Source organism: Limulus polyphemus, unplaced genomic scaffold (genome assembly GCF_000517525.1).
Source record: "Limulus polyphemus unplaced genomic scaffold, Limulus_polyphemus-2.1.2 Scaffold1794, whole genome shotgun sequence".
NCBI classification, from domain to species: Eukaryota; Metazoa; Arthropoda; class Merostomata; order Xiphosura; family Limulidae; genus Limulus; species Limulus polyphemus.
In genome coordinates, this window is record NW_013667404.1 from 138575 (window position 1) to 145044 (window position 6470).

Consider the following 6470-nt stretch of genomic DNA (forward strand, 5'->3'; position numbering starts at 1 on the left):
GGGGGGGGGGGGTGATTATTGTGCAAGTAAAGTTATTCAAATTTAAGCATGTTAAATATGATATTAGTTTCATAATTACACATACTTTATCTTCAGCAAATTTATGATAATAACGAATGGGGCAATCTTTAGTATCGTTACGACAGCGGAAGTCACGTGACTCTGGTAAAAATGATGAGATTCTAGATGGATCCGGGAACCTCACGAACGTCCCAGGATTTGCTAGACGCCCTCTATTTTAGTATATAAGCCGGCAGATAAACTGATTACAGGGATTATCGAGTCAAGCCGTAAGTAAAGTGTGTAAATCATTGTGAATTATAGCGTGTGTTTAAGTTAAAGTGACTGTGGAAATTCTGTGTATTGCAAAGTTGTATTGAGGAAGAATAAACTAGTTTTATTTAAAAAAGGACTTGTATCACTGAAATTCATCGGGAAGAATTTTTACGGGAAATTAACAAACGACCAGAGACGTAACAGTATAATTACTAATATAAAAATGGAATGAATAGTGTTGGGAGATTATAAAACATTCAGTTTCAAAATGAAAAGAGAGAGAGAGCTATTTGAATAAAGCAATGGGGAAAGAATTGAAATTTTTATTGAGGCTTGGATTTTCGTTCGTAATATGTAGATTTTCCTTTATCAGCAGTTCCAACTAAAGGCCTAAACTTCTGCTTTTCACCATTTAAAATTTAAGTTAACATTTAGTGATTACCTTTATCCCTTTGAGGCTATTACAAAACGTTAAAATCTCAGTAATGAAAAACTGTTGGTAAAAGAAAGTCTAGATATTATGAATGGAAATCCAAGCCTCAATAGAAATTCCGACTTGTTACGACAGCGGAAGTCACGTGACGCTAGTAACACGTGACTGAGATTCTAGAAAGATCACGTCTGTTCGTGGAAACTCTAGTCTTTTCTACGCGCCCTCTATTTTTGTATATATATAAGCCGGCAAATGAAGTGACGGCATATAGATAATTGCAGACAGGCAGAGATAGAGACCTACAATTGAGTCAAGAGTGGTAGTGACCGTAAGTAAAGTGCGTGAATCGTTGTGAATTATAGAGTGTGTTCAAGTTAAAGTGACTGTGGAAATTAATTGTATTGAGAAAAAATAAACTAGTTTTACTTAAAAAAGGACTTGTGTCGCTAATGTTGTATAATCTTGTAACACTATTCATTGTATTTTTATATCAGTAATTATACTAAAGATTGTTCCATTTATTATCATTATAAATTTGCTGAATATGGAATATGTGTAATTCCGAAACGTTCATTAAAGATATTTATAATTGTTGCCGAGGTTCTACTAATCATTATCAGACTTCTGTTTCCACCAAATGAATCAATAGTATTAGTTATTATAAATTACTTTGCTGCTTTCTTAATTATCAAATAATTGGTGTATTAATTTTTTATTTTATTTAATTTCATTTTATTTCTTGTATGTAAATTATCAGACATAATTTTGTGTTTGTTCAAGCAGATTGGATTGGAATGTATGTTTTCAAGTAAAGCTTTTTTTCAATTTGTTGTAAAACACAAAGCTACACATTAGGCCATTTGAACTCTGCCAACAGATTTCTAACGTTTTAAGCCATTGACGTGCCGTTCAAGTACCGGCTTCAAGAAAGGAATCCACCAAAGTAAGTGTTCAACGGATTACATTTTAGTTCGTTATTGTAAACGAGATTTAGAAAAATGGAATAAATCAGGAAAATATTTTACAATAAGCACTGTCTAATATGCCACTGTAGTGAACGAAAATGCATCTGCAGCACTTTGAACTGGAAGAATTTTAAAACTTTTAATTGAAATTAAAGAAAAAATGTATTAATATATCTCAATCACACGATATCTGCTATATCCTGTATCGATGAGGCTATTAGCTCAATACCAGAGATTCCGGAGTTCATTAGCCCGACTGGGATACAATAGACATAGTTATAGTTGAGACGTCATTTATACTATCAAATTGCATGAACAACAACTGTTATGGTGTGAGCTATATTAAGTTGGAAAATTATAATTTTAGCAATTTTTACATAAGTCATTTACAAATCAGAATTTAGTGTAAGGATTAATAACACCTTATAATTTATCTATTTTAACACCAATTATTTAATGAAAATATTCTCCATCTCCCGCTAGTGATTCGGTGGAAGTTCTTCATACTTTTAGAAATATTTTGGAAACAAGAGGTTTGCAACTTAAATTCACTGACAGTGGTGTAGCTGAGAACTAGCCTTTACCTGCTTTTTAACCATTATTGTCTTCCATATCACTGTCCATCCTGAACCCTAAACCCCAAAAGTTTAATTTACCCAATTTGGTTTTTAAAACTACAGTTCTACTCACTAACGCTACGGAATCAGTGGTAAGGCACTACCAGTCCTATAATAATAATCAACTGACAACTAAAATATTGTTACGTCTCTGGTCGTTTGTAAATTTCCCGTAAAAATTCTTTCCGAAGAGCTTCAGCGATACAAGTCCTTTCTTAAATAAAACTAATTTATTCTTCCTCAACACAACTTTGCAATACAAAGAATTTCCACAGTCACTTTAACTTAAACACACGCTATAATTCATAACGATTCACGCTCATTCGACTCGATTATCTGTCTCTATATCTCCTATCTGCCCTTACCTATGCCGTCACATCTCCCACGCTTTATTTTGTATATTTATTTTTATCGTATAGCGACGTAGTGGACTATCTGCACACTGCCAAAGCCAGCCCGGCATAGCCAGGTAGTAAGGGCACTTGACTCGCAATCTGAGGGTCGCGGGTTCAAATCCTCGTCCCACCAAACAGACTCGCCCTTTCAGCCGTGGGGGTGTTATAATGTGACGGTCAATCCTATTATTCGTTGGTAAAAGAGAAGCCCAGGAGTTGGCGGTGGGTGGTGATGACTAGCTGCCTTCCGTCTAGTCTTTCACTGCTAAATTAGGACGGCTAGCGCAGATGGCCCTCATGTAGCTTTGTGCGAAATTCCAAACAAACAAACTGTCCAAAGCGAGGAATCGAGCCCCGGATTTTAGAGTTGTAAGTACTAAACTTACAGCTGACCCACCAATATACTTTTACAAGAAAAAACAGTGAACCAATGAAAAGAGCAAACTAAAAAAGTTAATGAATGGGCTAAAGTCAGTAATGACAAAATATTTGCTCTCGAAGATAGAAAGAAAATATTTCCAAGGACAGGTAATGGAGTGAATGAGTTATTACAGGAGGAAAAGGACAGGCTTATAATTTCACTCTCAAGTTTCCCGGTTTAAACAATCGAGTTCCTCTTCCTGTAATCCGATTCAACTACTTTTAGCTGTTGTGTTTATACTAACCCCGGATTCGAAGGTAGAAATTCCTATGTATCAGCAGTTTTCAAATCCTATTCACTCAGGTTGTTGGTCCCGTTGGTTACCGGACATATGGCTTTATGGTTGACAAAACAGCAATAGACTCCATGAAACAGTAAGTTTTACCAAGGTCATCTGTCAAAATGTTATAGAGCTGTTTCCGAACAAAAGGTCATTTCAATATAACATACAGGCACTGGTAACCTGGCTCGGTGAGTCAGTCTCACGAAGGATGTACCATTTTCGTAAAGAATAATTTATTATATAATACTAAGCTTGTTTGTTTTTCAACCTCTGCCCATCAGTATATTCGTGGACCTTAGTAACTATTTCAGTTAGGTAAAAGAATCGTCCAGCAAGCTCTCATGATGAACATTTTTGTAAGTGCACTTACACATGAAGACTAGAGTTGTCAGGAGCAGACATGATCCTTCTAGAATCTCATGACGTGTTATTAGTGTCACGTGACTTCCGCTGTCGTAACAATATACAGTCTGTACTCAATTGAGCTTTTTATTATGTATTGCACGGTTAAATATAATATATGCAGACTAACGCTTAGTATAAAATGGTATATTTTGGAAGATTTCTAGAAAAAAAGGTAACTAAATTTATACATTTAAACACATTTATTGTCAGATTAACAATATTGACCGATGAAATCACACAGAGACCCACACGTCTATTAAGGAAATTTGTAGTATCATTACTTTAAAAGTAATTAATAATTATTGCGTTGCCAAATAACCTACAATATTTTCATACAAATAAAAAACGGCAATAAAAATAGATTAACGTGTTAAAATACATACCAAAAATAAAAAAAGACGAGAAACAAATGTAAATAGTACATATAATATTTCTTCGCCACTTGGAGGAAACCAATCATTTTTATTCTCAAAGTGCTTTCCAATGACGTGGAAAGCATCTTCGAAAAAACTTAATCCAAATAATGCAAAATATCATATATATACTACTTGAAAAATTAGACATAATATGCAATATCTGTTCTAAATGAATATTAAACAATAGAAACAGGTCGTTTATTCTGAAGACCTAAATTCAATGATATGACTCGTCTTATCATTTCTTCAATCTTTCATTCCTTTATAAGCAAAGAAAAGATCTTCTATTTTATTCATTGCCTTAATACCTTCTTTAGTTAACTTTTATTCAATCGATCTGATAAAAATACTTGGAATTGATCCCAGTTGTCATCCATTAGCACGTCTACAATTCTATTATCAAACCGAGTTTTAATTATTTTTAATTCAGAGATAAAATATTTAGCTTTATCGTCTAGCTCACTCACTTGAACAAACACAAAATTCTGTCTGATAATTTACATACAAGAAATACAATTGAAAAATTAATACACCAATTATTTGATAATTAAGAAAGCAGCAAACTAATTTATAATAACTAATACTATTGATTCATTTGGTGGAAATAGAAGTCTGATAATGAATAGTAGAACCTCGGCAACAATTATAAATATCTTTAATGAACGTTTCGGAATTACACATATTCCATATTCAGCAAATTTATAATAATAATAAATGGAACAATCTTTAGTATAATTACTGATATAAAAATACAATGAATAGTGTTAGAAGATTATACAACATTCAATATCAAAAAAGAAAGAGCTATTTGAATAAAGTAAGGGGAAAATAGTCGGAATTTCTATTGAGGCTTGGATTTTCATTCATAATATGTAGACTTTCTTTTACCAACAGTTCTTCATTACTGAGATTTTAACGTTTTGTAATAGCCTCAAAGGGATAAAGTAATCATCAAATGTTAACTTAAATTTTAAATAGTGAAAAACAGAAGTTTAGGTCTTTAGTTGGAACTGTTGATAAAGGAAAATCAACATATTACGAACGAAAATCCAATCCTCAATATAAATTTCAATTCTATCCCCATTGCTTTATTCAAATAGCTATCTCTCTCTCTTTTCATTTTGAAATTGAATGTTTTATAATTTCCCAACACTATTCATTCTATTTTTATATTAGTAATTATACTAAAGATTGCTCCATTCGTTATTATCATACATTTGCTGAAGATGGAGTATGTGTAATTCTGAAATTAATATCCTGTTTAACATGCTTAAATTTGAATAACTTTACTTGCACGATCATCACCAACCCCATGTTTCAATTTTCGTTCATTTTATCTCATCTTTTACGAATCATACATGCTATAGCTAAAGTAAGAAGCTTGACTTATGTTTACTCAGTTTGAATATATTAAAGTATACCAATAGCGTCAACTTCTTTTACTGATTCCATTTATTAGGGAAAAATATAAGGGTCTGTTTCAGGGGGTAAGTCTTTAACGAGTTTTAATTATATTCAATTTAGACAGTGACCCCATGCTAAAGCATTAATACCATATAGTAATATATATCTTTTACCATCGTTCGAGCTTAATGTTTTCTTATTAACTTTAATAGAATATATTTCATGCTTTTTACTTTTTACTAGATTCATAGTTTTGTATATTTCTTCCTTTCCAAATAAACATTCTTTATATTCATTGAATGTAACTCTATTTTTAACAACACATTTCCTTACATCTTTAGACTCCTTACAAATTTTATCACCTTGTAATTTTAAAGCATGCATTTTAGATCTAAGCCATACAAATGCAGTCATTATTTTTCATTATTCTCATCTTTCATTTTACCCCAAACATTTTTATTTACTAACGGAATACCCAAAGAATTATCATTTGGATAATCTGAAGCATCAAATAAATTAATGTTTTATTTTATATCATTAAATAAGTTGTCTGTTTTTATTTCATAAATATAAGAATCCGTATCTTGGTATAATAATTTTAAGTCATTACCATACCTTGGTTCATGAATCCACAGTGGAAATCATACACCAATGTTTTCGAAAGATCTAGAATGGTCATACCAACATAAATTGGGTTGTTGAATATTATTTTTGTTTTATTCATAAGAACAGCGGATAACGTTTCTTTAAATATTGTTCTCTCCTTGAAATTTGGTTTAGCTATTCATTTTTCAACTTTGTTTGGATCAGAACACAATCTTATATCAACTCGATTTCAAATGGTTTCCATAGTTT